Source organism: Arachis duranensis, chromosome 1 (assembly GCF_000817695.3).
Source record: "Arachis duranensis cultivar V14167 chromosome 1, aradu.V14167.gnm2.J7QH, whole genome shotgun sequence".
NCBI lineage: Eukaryota > Viridiplantae > Streptophyta > Magnoliopsida > Fabales > Fabaceae > Arachis > Arachis duranensis.
In genome coordinates, this window is record NC_029772.3 from 72,153,726 (window position 1) to 72,172,609 (window position 18,884).

Sequence of the window (18,884 nt, forward strand, 5' to 3'; positions counted from 1 at the left end):
ATTTACTCATCTTTGTAAACCCTAGGCTACTAGTTCTTTATAAATAGGACCTTTTGCTATTGTATTTTCATCTTGGTAGCTATCTTTGAGTAGTCTTATGCTATGTTAGATCATGGGGCTGGCCTCACGGCCGTGTCTAGACCTTGTTCTTCTGTATTTTCAACGTTGGAGTTTCTACACACCATAGATTAAGGTGTGGAGCTCTGCTGTACCTCGGGTATTAATGCAATTACTATTGTTCTTCTATTCAATTCAGCTTATTCTTGTTCTAAGATATCACTTGTTCCTCAACTTGATGAATGTGATGATCTGTGACACTCATCATCATTCTCACCTATGAACGTGTGCCTGACAACCACCTCCGTTCTACCTTAGATTGAGTGGATATCTCTTGGATCCCTTAATCGGAATCTTCGTGGTATAAGCTAGAATTGATGGCGGCATTCAAGAGAATCCGGAAGGTCTAAACCTTGTCTGTGGTATTCTGAGTAGGATTCAAGGATTGAATGACTGTGACGAGCTTCAAACTCGCGATTGTGGGGCGTTAGTGACAGACGCAAAAGAATCACTGGATTCTATTCCGACATGATCGAGAACCGACAGCTGAATAGCCGTGCTGTGACAGAGCGCGTTGAACATTTTCACTGAGAGGACGGGACAGTAGCCATTGACAACGGTGATGCCCAACATATAGCTTGCCATTGAAAGGAGTAAGAAGGATTGGATGAAGATAGTAGGAAAGCAGAGAGACGGAAGGGACAAGGCATCTCCATACGCTTATCTGAAATTCTCACCAATGAGTTACATAAGTATCTCTATCTTTATTTTATGCTTTATTCATAAATCATTCATAACCATTTGAATCTGCTTGACTGAGATTTACAAGATAACCATAGCTTGCTTCATACCAACAATCTCCATGGGATCGACCCTTACTCGCGTAAGGTTTATTACTTGGACGACCCAGTGCACTTACTGGTTAGTTGTGCAAAGTTGTGATAAAGAGTTGAGATTACAATTGTGCGTACAATGTTGATGGCACCATTGATGATCACAATTTCGTGCACCAATATACAGGCGGAAGTTTTTTATACCCTTAAGTCGAATTAAATCTCAATCTTGACGCCTCATTAAAAAACCTTTCAGGGAAAAGAGTGCGTCTTGTGATGAGACTTTTATCTAACTATAGTACCTTCTCAGGTTACAGGCATGCCATGATCTGGGGAGTTCTCGTCCCTCGAGTTCGGACAGTCTGTAGTAGCCCTTCCCAAGTACTTCTGTGACTCGGTAGGGTCCTTTCCAATTGGCTGCCTGCTTTCCTTCTCCAGGTCGAGTTGTTCCAATATCATTTCGGATTAAGATGAGATCGTTCTCTGTGAAATCTCTTGGCACTACCCTTTGATTATACCTGGAAGCCATTCGTCGCTTTAATGCCTCTTCTCTGATATGCACTCTTTCTTGGATTTCTGGAAGTAGGTCGAGCTCTTCTCTTTGGAGTTGAGAATTTGTTTGCTCATTGTAGTGGACTACTCGGGGAGATCCTTCTTCGACCTCTATTGGAATCATTGCCTCCACTCCGTATGCTAGTCAGAATGGTGATTCGTTCGTGGTGGAATGGGGGGTCGTTCGATATGCCCATAGGACTTGTGGAAGTTCCTCGGCCCAACCCCCTTTGCTTCTTGCAGTCTACGCTTCAACCCGGCCAATATGACTTTGTTGGCCGCTTCGGCTTGTCCATTGGCTTGGGGATGTTCAACGGAGGTGAACTGGTGTTTTATATTCAAGTCGGCCACTAACTTTCTGAAGCGTGCATCTATGAATTGGGTGCCATTGTCTGTGGTGATGGAGTATGGGACCCCAAACCTTGTAACGATGTTCCTATATAGGAATTTCCGGCTTCTTTGAGCAATAGCATTGGCTAGGGGTTCTGCCTCGATCCATTTCGTGAAATAGTCTACTCCTACTATGAGGAATTTTACTTGTCCGGATCCCTGTGGGAAGGGTCCGAGAAGATCGGGTCCCCATTTTGAAAATGGCCAGGGTGAGGTCACGCTAATGAGTTTTTCTGGCAGGGCGATGTGAAAGTTGGAATGCTTTTGACATGGTGGACATGTCTTTACAAATTCTGTAGCTTCCTTTCGTAGAGTTGTCCAATAGAATCCTGCCCGGAGTACTTTTTTGGTGAGAGCTTGTGCTCCGAGATGGTTGCCACAAATGCCGCTATGTACTTCTTCCAAGACTACCTTTGTATTGGATGTCGGGACGCATTTTAATAATGGTGTTGAGATCCCTCTTTTGTATAGGATGTTGTTTATGATAGTGTAGTACTGTGCCTCCCTTTTTAACCTCTTTGCCTCCCTTTCATCTGTGGGAAGCTCTTCTGTTTTGAGGTAGTTAATTATGAGGGTCATCCATCCTTGATCCCGACCTATTATGGCTAGGATTTTTTCTTCTTCCGATATTGATGGATTATGTAGTATTTCCTGGACGAGGCTTCTATTGTTGCCCCCCTGGTTTGGTACTGGCTAGCTTTGAGAGCGCATCAGCTCGGGCATTTTGCTCGCGGGGTATGTGGCAGATCCTATATTCTCCAAGTTGTCCGAGCTATTCTTTGGTTTTATCCAAATATTTTTTCATGGTAGGATCTTTGGCTTGGTAGCTTCCCATTATTTGTGAGGTAACAACTTGTGAGTCACTATAAATGTTGAGTTTCTGAGCTCCAACTTCCCTAGCCAGCTTCAAACCAGCTAATAACGCTTCGTATTCTGCCTAGTTGTTTGAGGCCGGGAATCCGAATTTCAGGGAAAGCTCAAGTTGGGTTCCTTGGTTGCTTTCGATTATCACACCTGCACCGCTTTCGGCTTTATTTGAGGAACCATCCACGTATATGTTCCACTCTATGGGGCTTTCTGTGGTGTCTGTGAATTCTGCAATGAAGTCGGCTAGGTATTGTGATTTGACAACTGTCTGTGCCTCACATTGGAGGTCAAACTCGGACAACTCGATTGCCCACTGTAGGATTCTTCCTGCTAGATCTGTTTTCTACAGTATTCCTTTTATGGGCTGGTTGGTCCGAACTTTGATGGTGTGCGCTTGGAAGTATGGGCGAAGTCGTCGGGATGTGAGTATCAAAGTGTAGGCGAACTTCTCTTTTTTCTGGTAGTTCAGCTCTGATCCCTGTAGTGCTTTACTAATGAAGTAGACGGGTTGTTGTCCCCTTTCATCTTCTCTAATTAGTGCTGAGGCTATTGCCCGACTTCCTACAGCGAGGTATAGTATAAGTGGCTCCCCCTTTCGTGGTCGAGATAGGATGGAGGGCTGTCCCAGGAATTCTTTAAAGTCTTGGAAGGCTTGTTCACATTCCGTTGTCCATTCGAAGTTTTTTCCCATCCTTAAGGTAGCGTAGAAGGGGAGGGATCTTATTGCTGACCCTGCTAGGAATCTGGACAAGGCCGCCAGTCTCCCATTGAGTTGTTGGACTTCTTTGACGCAGGTCGGGCTTTTCATGTTGAGTATGGCCTGGCATTTATCTGGATTTGCCTCGATTCCTCTTTGTGTGAGCATGAAGCCCAGGAATTTTCCTGTCTCTTCTGCGAAGGTGCATTTAGCCGGGTTGAGTCGCATGTCGTGCTTTCGTATGGTGTTGAACACTTGAACCAAGTCGGTTAGTAATGTTTCTTCACTTTGTGTCTTTATCAACATGTCGTCCACATAGACCTCCATGATTTTTCTGATGTGGTCTGAAAAGACTTTATTCATTAACCTTTGATAAGTGGCTCCCGCATTCTTAAGGCCAAAAGGCATTACGATATAGCAATAATTTGCTTTTGGTGTAAGAAACGAGGTATTTTCTTGATCCGGTGGATACATTGGAATCTGGTTGTAGCCTGAGTATGCATCCATGAATGAGAGATACTTATATCCTGATGAGGCATCGACTAGAGCATCGATGCTTGGGAGTGGGTAAGGGTCTTTTGGGCAGGCTTTGTTGAGGTCGGTGTAGTCGGTGCACATTCGCCACTTCCCATTTGACTTTTTCACCAAGAAGACGTTTGCTAGCCATAGTGGGTATTTAACTTCTCTTATGAACACTGCCTCTAGTAGTGCCTGTACTTGTTCTTCTATGGCTTGAGACTGGTCTGGCCCGAGTTTTCTTCGTCTTTGTTGTACCGGCCGGGATCCCGGGTAGACTGCCAGCTTGTGGCTCATTAGTTCGGGATCTATGCCCGACATGTCGGCAGCTTTCCATGCGAAGAGATCAACATTATCTCGTAGAAACCGTATTAGCGATTCTTTTGCGTCTCCTTTCAGGATCGTGCCAATATTAGTTGTTTTGTCCGAGGTATCTCTGATCTGGACTCTTTCTATTTTTCCTTCGGGTCGTGGGCGGAGTTCTTCTCGTCTCTGATCTCCGCCGAGTTCGATCGTGTGGAACTCTCCTCCTTTGCCTCGGAGATTTAAACTTTCGTTATAACAGCGACATGCCATCTTTTGATCTACTTTTATTGTAGCTATCCCTTCTGTAGTTGGGAAGTTCATACATAGATGTGGAGTTGAAACTATTGCTCCGAGTTGATTTAATGTTGTCCGACCTATTAAGGCATTGTAGGCTGAGCTTACGTCGACCACGATATAATCTATCTTAAGTGTTCTGGATTGGTTCCCCTTTCCGAAGGTTTGTATGTAACGATACGTATCCCAGTGGCTGTACTGGGGTATCCCCAAGTCCGAACAGGCTGTTCGGGTATGCTCTTAGCTCTTTTTCTTCTAAGCCGAGTTTGTCGAAGGCAGTTTTGAATAAGATGTCGGCGGAGCTTCCTTGGTCAATTAACGTGCGGTGGAGGTTGGCGTTTGCCAATATGATTATGATGACCATGGGGTCGTCGTGTCCTGAGATGATTCCGGATGCATCTTCTTTGGTAAACGTGATTGCTGGGATGTTTGGCACCTCTTTCTTGCCTTCGACATGATACACTTCTTTGAGGTGTCGCTTGCGGGATGATTTGGAGATTCTTCCTCCAGCAAATCCACCGTGTATCACGTGGATATGTCTTTCCGGTGTGCTGGGTGATCGTTCAGATCGTCCGACATTTTCATCCCTTCTTCTTTTTCTTGGTTCTTCGTCTCGGTTGGCCAGGAACCGATCTAGTTTTCCTTCCCTAACTAATTTCTCTATGACGTTTTTCATGTCAAAGCATTCGTTGGTGTAATGTCCTCGTACTCGATGGTACTCACAGTATTCGTTCCGATTTCCTCCCCCCTTTTGCCTTTAAGTGGCAGAGCTGAGGGTATTTTTTCCGTATGGCAGACTTCTTTGTAAATATATACCAGGGATACCCTAAGAGGGGTGTAGTTATGATATTTTTTGATTTTCTCTCCGGAGCGATCTTCTTTTTTCCTAGATTCTTTATCTTTATCTCGGTAGGCAGAACCGAACCTCGAGGCTTCCCCAAGTCGAGAATTCTCCTCCATGTTGATGTACTTCTACGCCCGTTCTTGTACTTCATCTAGGGATGTCGAGTACCTCTTTGATATAGATTGGCTAAATGGTCCTTCTCGTAGGCCATTTATGAGACCCATGATGGCAGCTTCCGTTGGTAGACTTTGTATATCCATGCATGTTTTGTTGAATCTTTCCATGTAGTTGCGAAGACTCTCCCGATCTCCTTGCTTGATCCCTAGTAGGCTGGGTGCGTGTTTAGCTTTGTCCTTTTGTATGGAAAATCGGGCCAGGAACTTTTTGGCCAGGTCGTCGAAACTTGAGATGGATTTTGGAGGCAGGTTGTCGAACCATCTAATGGCTGTCTTGGTAAGAGTTGTTGGAAAGGCTTTGCAGCGAACTGCATCTGAGGCGTCAGTGAGGTACATTCTACTTCTGAAGTTGCTGAGATGATGGTTGGGGTCTGAGGTGCCGTCATATAGAGTCATATCCAGAAGTTTGAAATCTTTTGGGATTTTGGTCTTCATAATTTCCCTAGTGAATGTATCTTGATCTTTCTGAAAGCTATCCTCTGTGGAGGGTCGTGTAGCTTTAGTTTTGAGATCGGCTTCGAGTTTCATAAGCTTATCTTCTAATTCTCGGCGCCGCCTTATCTCCCGACGTAGATCCTCTTCTTTTTCGCATTGATTTTGGGCTTCTTTCTCAATCAATTTTGAAGTGCTTCTATCGCCCCAGGATTTGATAAAGTTTTGTCTCCATTGGATTCCGGTGTATCTTTAAGTATAGCATCCATGTTTTTGTGTGGCGTTCTATCTTCCAAACCTGAGTCGCGGTCGTTCTCATGGTTTTCTGCCATGGTGTTGGGACGACTTCCAGGTTCCCCGGCAACGGCGCCAATGTTCCGAGGGTTACTGATGAGCGGATAATTTATACGCTTTTTGGCACTGTTTTTAGTATGTTTTTAGTACATTTTATTTAGTTTTTAGTATGTTTTTATTAGTTTTTATTTAAAATTTACTTTTCTGGGCTTTACTATGAGTTTCTGTGTTTTTCTATGATTTCAGGTAATTTCTGGCTGAAATTGAGGGACCTGAGCAAAAATCTGATTCAGAGGCTGAAAAAGGACTGCAGATGCTGTTGGATTCTGACCTCCCTGCACTTAAAGTGAATTTTCTATAGCTACAAATACCCAATTGGCGTGCTCTCAATTGCGTTGGAAAGTAGACATCCTGGGCTTTCCAGCAATGTATAATAGTCCATACTTTGCCTGAGATTTGATGGCCCAAATCGGCGTTTCAAATCAGCTTCAGAATTCCCAGCGTTTAACGCCGGAACTGGCACAAAAATTAGAGTTAAACGCCCAAACTGGCACAAAAGCTGGCGTTTAACTCCATAAAAAGTCTCTACACATGAAAGCTTTAATGCTCAGTCCAAGCACACACCAAGTGGACCCCAGAAATGGATTTTTACGTCATTTACTCATTTCTATATACCCTAGGATACTAGTTCACTATTAATAGGACCTTTTGACATTGTATCTGTACCTCAAGACACATTACACATTTCTTATTGTATCTTCTACCGCATGAGTCTCTAAACCCCATGGTTGGGGGTGAGGAGCTCTACTGTGTCTTGATGGATTAATGCAATTACTACTGTTTTTCATTCAATCACGCTTGCTTCTATTCTAAGATATCACTTGTTCTTCAACTTGATGAATGTGATGATCCGTGACACTCATCATCATTCTCACCTATGAACATGTGCCTGACAACCACCTCTATTCTACTTTAGATTGAGTGAATATCTCTTGGATTCCTTAATCAGAATCTTCGTTGTATAAGCTAGAATTGATGGCGGCATTCAAGAGAATCCGGAAGGTCTAAACCTTGTCTGTGGTATTCTGAATAGGATTCAAGGATTGAATGACTGTGACGAGCTTCAAACTCCTGAAGGCTGGGCGTTAGTGACAGACGCTTGAAGAAGAAGACAGTAGGAAAGCAGAGGTTCAGAAGATAGAGCATCTCCAAAACCTCAACCTGTTCTCCATTACTGCAAAACAAGTATTTATTTCATGTTCTTTTACTCTTCACAATTAAACCTGAGAATTATTGATATCTTGACTAAGAGTTACAAGATAACCATAGCTTGCTTCAAGCCGACAATCTCCGTGGGATCGACCCTTACTCACGTAAGGTATTACTTGGACGACCCAGTGCACTTGCTGGTTTGTTGTGCGGAATTGCAAGAGTGTGATTGCAATTTCGTGCACCAAGTTTTTGGCACCGTTGCCGGGGATTGTTCAAGTTTGGACAACTGACGGTTTATCTTGTTGCTTAGATTAGGACTATTTTATTTTTGTTGGTTTAGAGTCTTTTATTTGAGTGTAGTTTCATATTTTAAGTTTGGTGTCAATTGCATGGTTTTGTTTTTCTTTTAATTTTTTGAATTTGCATGTTCTTAGTCCTTTTTTTATCTTTAAAAGATTCTAAGTTTGGTGTCTTCTTTGTGTTTTCCTTTAGGTTTTCGAAAAATTTGTGTTTGATTTTCTAAAAATTTTAAGTTTGGCGTCATTTTGTTGTTCTTCTCTTTCCTCATTTCAAAAATCAAATCCTTTTCAAAATAATTTTCAATCATATCCTTTCAAATGCTAATTCCAAAATCTTTTTAATTAATTAATTGATTTAGTTTTCAATTTGCTTTGATTTTATTTTCTTTTAGTTTTCGAAATTTTATTCTATTTTCCATTTGTTTTATTTTATTATTTTTGGTCATTTTTTTAAAAAAATTATTTTACTTTACTTGCTATCCATATCATTTTCCTTTCTCCATCATGGACCTAAGTGGAATTGAGCAGTCCAGAAGGACTCTGGGGTCATATGCTAACCCCATTACAGATGCATATGGGAGTAGCATCTGTATACCTCCCATTAAAGCAAGCAGCTTTGAGCTAAATCCTCAACTCATTATCATGGTGCAGCAAAATTGCCAGTATTCCGGTCTTTCACAGGAAGAACCTACTGAATTTCTGGCACAGTTCTTACAAATTGCTGACACAGCACATGATAAAGAGGTGGATCAGGATGTCTACAGATTATTACTGTTTCCATTTGCTATAAAAGATCAAGCTAAGAGGTGATTGAATAACCAACCCACAGCAAGCATAAAAACATGGAGACAGTTATCAGACAAATTCCTGAATCAATTTTACCCTCCAAAAAGGATGACACAGCTAAGGCTGGACATCCAAGGCTTTAAACAAGAGGATAATGAATCCCTTTATAATGCCTGGGAGAGGTATAGAGGTATGCTAAGGAAATGTCCCTCTGAAATGTTTTCAGAGTGGGTACAGTTAGACATCTTCTACTATGGGCTTACAGAAAAGGCTCAGATGTCTTTAGACCACTTAGCTGGTGGATCTATACATATGAGGAAGATGATTGAAGAGGCTCAAGAGCTCATAGATACTGTTGCTAGAAATCAATATTTGTACTCTAGCAGCGAGCCCTCTACAAAAGAAGAAGCCATGGCAGTAACTACTGATCCTAATCCTCAAGAACAGATTGTTGAGCTTAATCAGCAATTACTCTTGATGACAAAACAGTTAGCAGAATTCAAAGAGATGCTCCAAAAAACCAAAATTGCTAACAAGAATATAGAATCACAGTTGAATCAGACAAAACAGCAGTTATCTAAACAGATAACAAAAGAATGCCAAGCAGTTCAACTGAGGAGTGGGAAGACATTGAATAACACTGCTCAAAGTAGCAAAAAACTAAGAAAGGAACAACTGACAGAGGATAACCAAACCACTGCCCAAAATCCCTCTGAGGACAGTAAGAGCCCAGAGAGGAATACTCCTGGCGTTCAAACGCCAGAAAGGGGGGAAGGTTGGCGTTAAACGCCCATTCCTTGCCCAATTCTGGCGTTAAAATGCCAGAAAAGGGGGGAAAGTTGGTGTTAAACACCCATTCCTCACCCAATCCTAGCGTTCAAACGCCAATGAGGAATCAGACACCTGAGAGTGCTTATAGTGACCCCTCTAGGAAGGCTTCTCCAACCACTTCTGTAGGAAATAAACCTGCAGTAACTAAGGTTGAAGAGTATAAAGCCAAGATGCCTTATCCTCAGAAACTCCGCCAAGCGGAATAGGATAAGCAATTTTCTCGCTTTGCAGACTATCTCAGGACTCTTGAAATAAAGATTCCGTTTGCAGAGGCACTTGAGCAAATACCTTCTTATACTAAGTTCATGAAAGAGATCTTAAGTCATAAGAAGGATTGGAGAGAAACTGAAAAGGTGTTTCTCACTGAAGAATGCAATGCAGTCATTCTGAAAAGCTTACCAGAGAAGCTTCAAGATCTAGGGAGCTTTATGATACCATGCACATTAGAAGGTGCTTGTACCAAGACAGTCCTATGTGACCTTGGACCAAGTATCAACCTAATACCTGCATCCACTATCAGAAAGCTTGGGTTGACTGAAGAAGTCAAACCAATCCAGAAATGTCTTCAACTTGCTAATGGCTCCATTAAATATCCATCAGGCATAATTGAGGACATGATTGTCACGGTTGGGCCATTTGCCTTTCCAAATGACTTTGTAGTGTTGGAAATGGAGGAGCACAAGAGTGCAACTCTCATCCTAGGAAGACCATTCTTGGCAACTGGACGAACTCTCATTGATGTACAAAAAGGGGAAGTGACCCTGAGAGTCAATGAGGATGAGTTCAAGTTGAATGCTGTCAAAGCCATGCAGCATCCAGACACATCAAATGACTGCATGAGCGTTGATATTATTGACTATTTAGTGGAAGAGATCAATATGACTGAGAGTCTCAAATCAGAGCTAGAGGATATCTTTAAAGATGTTCAGCCTGACCTGGAGGAACCAGAGGAAATAAAAGAACCTCTGAAAATTCCTCAGGAAGAGGGTAAGCCTCCTAAACCCGAGCTCAAGCCATTACCACCATCCCTGAAGTATGCATTTCTAGGAGAAGGTGACACTTTTCCAGTGATTATAAGCTCTGCTTTAAACTCACAGGAAGAGGAAGCACTAATTCAAGTGCTAAGGACACATAAGACAGCTCTTGGGTGGTCCATAAGTGATCTTAAGGGCATTAGCCAAGCAAGATGCATGCACAAGATCCTATTGGAAGATAATGCCAAGCCAGTGGTTCAACCACAGAGGCGGCTAAATCCATCCATGAAGGAGGTGGTGCAAAAAGAGGTCACTAAATTACTAGAGGCTGGGATTATTTATCCTATTTCTGATAGCCCCTGGGTGAGCCCTGTCCAAGTTGTCCCAAAAAAGGGAGGCATGACAGTGGTTCATAATGAAAAGAATGAACTGGTTCCTACAAGAACAGTTACAGGGTGGCGCATGTGTATTGACTACAGAAGGCTCAATACAACCACCAGAAAGGATCATTTTCCTTTACCATTCATAGACAAAATGTTAGAAAGACTAGCGGGTCATGATTATTACTGCTTTTTGGACGGCTACTCAAGCTATAACCAAATTGCAGTAGACCCTCAGGACCAAGAAAAAACAGCATTTACATGTCCTTCTGGAGTATTTGCCTACAGAAGGATGCCTTTTGGTCTGTGCAATGCACCTGCAACCTTCCAGAGGTGCATGCTCTCTATCTTCTCAGATATGGTAGAAAAATTTCTGGAAGTCTTCATGGATGACTTTTCAGTATTTGGAGACTCATTCAGCTCATGCCTTAACCATCTAGCACTTGTTCTGAAAAGATGCCAAGAGACCAACCTAGTTTTAAACTGGGAGAAATGTCATTTTATGGTGACTGAAGGAATTGTCCTTGGGCATAAATTTTCAAGCAAGGAATACAGGTGGATCAAACAAAGGTGGAGGTAATTGAAAAATTACCACCACCTGCCAATGTTAAGGCAATTAGAAGCTTTCTGGGACATGCAGGATTCTACAGGAGGTTTATAAAGGATTTTTCAAAAATTGCAAAACCTCTAAGCAACCTGCTAGCTGCTGACACACCATTTGTGTTTGACACACAGTGTCTGCAGGCATTTGAGACCCTGAAAGCCAAGCTGGTCACAGCACCAGTTATCTCTGCACCAGACTGGACATTACCATTCGAACTAATGTGTGATGCTAGTGACCATGCCATTGGTGCAGTGTTGGGACAAAGGCATAACAAGCCTCTACACGTCATTTATTATATTAGCCGTGTTCTAAATGACGCACAGAAGAATTACACAACCACAGAAAAAGAGTTACTTAAAGTGGTTTATTCCATTGACAAGTTTAGATCCTATTTAGTAGGGTCAAAAGTGATTGTGTACACTGACCATGCTGTTCTTAAATACTTACTCACAAAGCATGATTCAAAACCCAGGCTTATAAGGTGGGTGTTGCTTCTGCAAGAGTTTGATATAGAAATAAGAGACAGAAAATGGACAGAGAACCAGGTAGCTGATTATTTATCCCGAATAGAACCAGTGGCAGGGGCGTCCCTCCCTTCTACTGAGATCTCTGAGACCTTTCCAGATGAGCAACTCTTTGCCATTCAGGAAGCTCCATGGTTTGTAGACATTGCAAACTATAAAGCTGTGAGGTTCATACCACAGGAGTACAGCAGAGTGCAAAGAAAAAAATTAATTTCAGATGCCAATTACTACCTATGGGATGAGCCATATCTCTTTAAGAGATGTGCAGACGGAATAATCCGTAGATGTGTACCTAGAGAGGAAGCACAAAGAATCCTGTGGCATTGCTATGGATCACAGTATAGGGGACATTTTGGAGGTGAGCGAATAGCCACTAAGGTCCTCCAATGTGGATTCTACTGGCCTACTCTCTATAGGGATGCCCGAGAGTTTGTGCATAACTGTGACAGTTGCCAAAGAACTGGTAACTTGCCTCATGGTTACGCCATGCCTCAACAAGGGATCTTAGAGATTGAATTGTTTGATGTATGGGGAATTGACTTCATGGGTCCCTTCCAACCATCATACTCAAACACTTATATTCTGGTGGCAATAGACTATGTATCTAAATGGGTAGAAGCAATTGCCACACCCAATAATGATACCAAGACCGTGCTGAAATTCCTCTAGAAACACATCTTCAGCAGGTTTGGTGTTCCCAGAGTACTAATCAGTGATGGGGGCACTCATTTCTGCAATAAACAGCTGTACTCTGCTATGGTTCGATATGGAATTAGCCACAAAGTAGCAACTCCGTATCATCCACAGACAAATGGGCAAGCTGAAGTCTCTAATAGAGAGCTAAAAAGAATCCTGGAATGGACTGTTATTGCCCGTAGAAAGGATTGGGCAAAGAGCTTGGATGATGCTCTGTGGGCATACAGAATAGCATACAAGACTCCTATAGGAACCTCTCCATACCAACTTGTGTATGGGAAGGCCTGTCATCTGCCCGTGGAACTGGAACATAAAGCCTACTGGGCAACCAGATTCCTAAACATGGATGCTAAGTTAGCTGGTGAAAAAAGATTGCTCCAGCTAAATGAGCTAGAGGAGTTCAGACTCAGTGCCTTCGAAAATGCAAAAATCTATAAGGAAAAGGCAAAGAAGTGGCATGACAAAAAGTTGTCATCCAGAGTCTTTGAACCAGGACAAAAAGTTCTGCTCTTCAACTCTAGGCTCAGACTATTCCCAGGAAAACTTAAATCCCAATGAAGGGGTCTGTATGTGATTACAGAAGTGTCACCATATGGATATGTTGAGCTTCAGGATATTGATTCTGATAAAAAGTTCATTGTTAATGGACAGAGGATCAAACATTATCTTGAAAGCAATTTTGAGCAAGAATGCTCAAAGCTGAGCCTTGAATGAATCTCAGTAAAAGGTCCAGTTAAAGATGATAAAGAAGCAATTGCTGGGAGGCAACCCATTCATTAGCAGGTTATCTATTTTATTTAATAAAAGTTTGATACATATTCTCAAAGGGTGATCATCAAAATTGAAGGAATTCACAGAGTTACAAAAGGATTCAGTGCAAAAAGTAGAGAAAAGGAGCTTGCTGGCGAAAAAAACGCCAGTAAATGGTACTCTGGGCGTTAAACGCCAGAATGGATACCATTCTGGGCGTTAAACGCCAGAATGGATACCATTCTGGGCGTTTAACGCCAGTAAAGGTACCATTTTGGGCGTTAAACGCCATAATGGGCACCATTCTGGGCGTTTAACGCCAGGTGTACAGCATTCTGGGCGTTTAGCAAAACACCCAGTGATGAAGGGGTTTCTGGCGTTTAATGCCAGCCAGGGTACCTGGCTGGGCGTTAAACGCCCATATTGGCCAACATTTGGGCGTTAAACGCCAGAATGGATACCATTCTGGGCGTTTAACGCCAGATAGGTGGGGGACAGAGATTTTGCTTTCCACTTCAAATTTTATCAAATTTTCTTGTTTTGATCCATAATTTTCTGCATAAACACATTTCAAACTTTCATCATTCACCTTCAAATCTTAATAATTAAAATCATTCTTCAAATCTCTTTCAAATCCTTTCCAAATCTTCTTCAAAAACTCAAATATCTCTCAATTTCTTTCCATATCTTCTCAAATCTCCTTCAAAATTTTCGAAATCTCTCCCCCCTCCCTTATAAATATAAGTTCGGCCATTCCCCTTTCCCCACCATTCGAATTTGCTCTCCTTCTCTCTCTTCTCTTTCTTTTCTTTTGCTTGAGGACAAGCAACCCTCTAAGTTTAGTGTGCTTTTTCGTGATCACTAAGCTAAGGTTCATCAAGATCATGGCTCCCAAAGGAAAACAAACCAATTCTAGAGGAAAGAAAGAGAATGCTCCAAAGGATCTTTGGAGTCAAGAGAGGTTCTTAACAAAAGAACACGCAGACCATTACCACAAAATAATGGGTCTAAGGTCAGTGATCCCGGAAGTTAAATTCGATCTGAAAGAAGATGAATATCTGGAGATCCAAGAGCAAATTCAAAACAGAGGATGGGAAGTTATAACCAACCCTGAGACAAAGGTTGGAAGAAACATGGTTCAGGAATTCTACTCAAATCTGTGGCTGACAGATAAGCAGAGAATGACTGGAACTGCTTTCCATACTTACAAAACCATGGTCAGAGGGAAAGTTATCTACTTCCATCTGGACAAAATAAGAGAGGTCTTCAAATTGCCTCAACTGCAAGATGATCCTGAATCCTTTAATAGGAGAATGGTGAGAGCAGATAAGGGGCTGGATCAAGTTCTAGAGGACATATGCCTCCCTGAAACTAAGTGGACAACCAATTCAAAAAGTGTCCCAAACCAACTCAAGAGGGGAGATCTCAAACCAATTGCAAGAGGTTGGCTAGACTTCATTGGGCGTTCCATATTGCCCACTAGCAACCATTCTGAGGTCACTATCAAGAGAGCAGTGATGATTCATTACATTATGCTGGAAAAAGAAGTGAAGGTTCATCATCTGATTGCTTGTGAGATTTATACAATTGCAAACAAGAATTCCACTGAAGCCAAACTGGCTTACCCAAGCTTAATCGCTTTGCTATGTAAAGATGCTGGGGTGAGGATGGGAATAGATGAATTCATCCCAATTGAACATCCAATCACCAAGAAGTCAATGGAAGGACAAATGCAAGATAATTCTATCAAAAGGAGGGCACAGGAGTTCCTCCCTGAACTCCCTGAAATTGACTACTGGACCTGCCTAGAAGCATCTGTTGCCAAGCTGCAAGAAGCTATGGAACAAATTAAGGAAGAACAGCAGAATCAAAACTGCATGCTCTGCAAATTGCTGAAGGAACAAGAGAAGCAGGGGCGTGAGCTACAGAAGCTGAAGCGCCAGAAGCTCTCCTTTGAAGGGTCAAATACCCCACAAGTTGAGGGAGCATCCACTTCTCAAGATCAAGGTTGTTGAGTCCTAACTCTGTGATAACCTCTATCATTAGGAGTCTATTTTAGAGTCATTTAAATTTTTGTTTTCTGTTACTATTAGTTTTATCTTATGTTTATCTTTGAGTCTTGTTTTTAATTCATGATTAATAAAATTTAATGTCTATGCCTTAAAACTATGAATGTCCTATGAATCCATCACCTCTCTTAAATGAAAAATGCTTTAATCACAAAAGAACAAGAAGTGCAGGATTTCGAATTCATCTTTGAAACTAGTTGAATTAGCTTGATGTGGTGACAATACTTTTTGTTTTCTGAATGAATGCTTGAACAGTGCATATGTCTTTTGAATTTGTTGATTAAAGAATGTTAAACTTGTTGGCTCTTGAAAGAATGATGCAAAAGGAGAAATGTTATTGAGGATCTGAAAAATCATCAAATTGATTCTTGAAGCAAGAAAAAAAAGCAGCGAATTCAAAAGAGAGAGAGAGAGAGAGAGAGAGAGATAAAAAATGATCCAAGGCAAAAAGAGTGTGCTTAAGAACCCTGGACACCTCTAGTTGGGGACTCTAGCAAAGCTGAGTCACAATCTAAAAAGGTTCACCCAGTTATGTGTCTGTGGCATGTATGTATCCAGTGGTAATACTGGAAGAGATTCTAATCTTCAAAGGATAAAGTGAGATGCCAAAACTGTTCAGAAGCAAAAAGCTACTAGTCCCGCTCATCTAATTGGAGCTAAGTTTCATTGATATTTTGGAGTCTATAGTATGTTCTCTTATTTTTATCCTAATTGATTTTCAGTTGCTTGGGGACAAGCAACAATTTAAGTTTGGTGTTGTGATGAGCGAATAATTTATACGCTTTTTGGCACTGTTTTTAGTATGTTTTTAGTACATTTTAGTTAGTTTTTAGTATGTTTTTATTAGTTTTTATTTAAAATTCACTTTTCTGGGCTTTACTATGAGTTTGTGTGTTTTTCTGTGATTTCAAGTAATTTCTGGCTGAAATTGAGGGACTTGAGCAAAAATCTGATTCAGAGGCTGAAAAAGGACTGCAGATGCTGTTGGATTCTGACCTCCCTGCACTCAAAGGAGATTTTCTGGAGCTACAGAGACCCAATTGGCGCGCTCTCAATTGCGTTGGAAAGTAGACATCCTGGGCTTTCCAGAAATGTATAATAGTTCATACTTTACTCGAGATTTGATAGCCCAAACCGGCGTTGCAAATCAGCTTCAGAATTCCCGGCGTTTAACGCCGGAACTGGCACAAAAATTGGAGTTAAACGCCCAAACTGGCACAAAAGCTGGCGTTTAACTCCAGGAAAAGTCTCTACACATGAAAGCTTCAATGCTCAGCCCAAGCACATACCAAGTGGATCCCGGAAGTGGATTTTTATGTCATTTACTCATTTCTGTATACCTTAGGATACTAGTTCACTATTAATAGGACCTTTTGACATTGTATATGTACCTCATGACACATTACACGTTTCTTATTGTATCTTCTACGGCATGAGTCTCTAAACCCCATGGTTGGGGGTGATGAGCTCTGCTGTGTCTTGATGGATTAATGCAATTACTACTGTTTTTCTTTCAATCACGCTTGCTTCTATTCTAAGATATCACTTGTTCTTCAACTTGATGAATGTGCTGATCTGTGACACTCATCATCATCCTCACCTATGAACGTGTGCCTGACAACCACCTCCGTTCTACTTTAGATTGAGTGAATATCTCTTGGATTCCTTAATTAGAATCTTCGTAGTATAAGCTAGAATTGATGGCGGCATTCAAGAGAATCCGGAAGGTCTAAACCTTGTCTGTGGTATTCTGAGTAGGATTCAAGGATTGAATGACTGTGACGAGCTTCAAACTCTTGAAGGCTGAGCGTTAGTGATAGACGCAAAAGAATCACTGGATTCTATTCCAACCTGATTGAAAACCGACAGATGATTAGCCGTGCTGTGACAGAGCGCGTTGAACATTTTCACTGAGAAGATGGGAGGTAGCCATTGACAACAGTGAAACCCTACATACAGCTTGCCATGGAAGGATCCTTGCATGAATGAAGAAGAAGACAGTAGGAAGCAGAGATTCAGAAGATAGAGCATCTCCAAAACCTCAACCTGTTCTCCATTACTGCAAAACAAGTATTTATTTCATGTTCTTTTACTCTTCACAATTAAACCTGAAAATTATTGATATCCTGACTAAGAGTTACAAGATAACCATAGCTTGCTTCAAGCCGACAATCTCCGTGGGATCGACCCTTACTCACGTAAGGTATTACTTGGACGACCCAGTGCACTTGTTGGTTAGTTGTGCGGCATTGCAAGAGTGTGATTGCAATTTCGTGCACCAGTTACCTGAAACTGTAGCTCGATCTTGGTCGAGATCTTCTGTGTTGGTCGGAGCCGACGTGTCCGGCAGGTGTATAGTGGCCGGAACTGGTGTGTCCGACTTGTGGGACTGAAAGTGCTGCTGATCCTTCGTTCCCGGAGGGTGGGGGGTACCTGCAAGGGACTCCGATGCTTAAGTTAGCAAGGGTATTAAACAGGTATTGAGTAGAATCAGAGTATGAGTTATACCTGGGTGCTCCAGTGTATTTATAATGATGAGATGTGGCCTTCTGTGGATAAGATAAGTTAGTTATCTTATCTTATCTTATCTTTATCTTATCTTTAAGTGAGGTCATCTTATCTTTCAAGGGAACCGCCCTTATCTCTGTAGGCTTGGGCCGCCTTAGGATTTGAGGCGTGTTCCTCTATTTGGGCCCTTCTCTGGGCTTTCCTGGGGACTTGACCGAGCTCTTTGGGAAGAGGTCGGGTTGTCCTGACCTGAAGAGGTCGATCGCTTTGTCTGTCGAACATCCCGGGTCGGACACCTCGACCCAGGGTATGAACAAAGAGGAATGCTGATATTGAACAGAGAAATAAAATTAGGAAGCAGTGTTCAAAAGTACTCGAATTACCTGACCCTTCGCTGAGACAGAAGGTATGGTTATTCATTTTGCTCCCATGTAGTTTTAGGAAGGTATGTTAATTAATTTAATTTAAAGACCAACATGGGTATTTTTATCAAGCCTAATTATTGTTATAAAATTAATTTAATGTTATAATTTTTAGGATTTAAGGCCTTCATTCTATTTCACAGTAGGATCAGAGTGAGAAAAAAGCCTATGATTTTCTTTGTCAATCAGCAGCAAGAGAGCAGAAAAAGAAAAAGAAAAATCTTTCCTTTCATCACAAAGCAACATTACTGACTAAGATTAGGTAGCTTTTACTGTTTATCATACACGGTTTGGTATCTCTTTTTTGTGTTTTGATCATGGGGTTTGGTACATGTCTTGATTTTAACACTATTTAATGTGATCTCTTCCTCTTCTTCTTCAGATCTTTATCACCGTAAAAACAATGTCAAGACAGAAGCAAGGAGGTGAAGAAACCATGATGTCAAGCCTGAATGAAACAATTGAAAGAGAAGAGAGAGAAGAGTTGGAAAAAGAAGGTGGTGGTTCAAGTTCACATTCCTCCTTGAAAAGTCTTCCTGGCATGGTGGTTTTGCTTAGGATACTTGGTTCA

General features: G+C 41.7%; 1 pseudogene; it reads left to right on the forward strand.

Moving 5' to 3' along the window:
- The window catches only part of LOC110275946 (uncharacterized), a 38,587-nt pseudogene extending 25,558 nt beyond the window's left edge, over positions 1-13,029 (forward strand).
- The last annotated feature ends 5,855 nt before the right edge of the window (positions 13,030-18,884 follow it).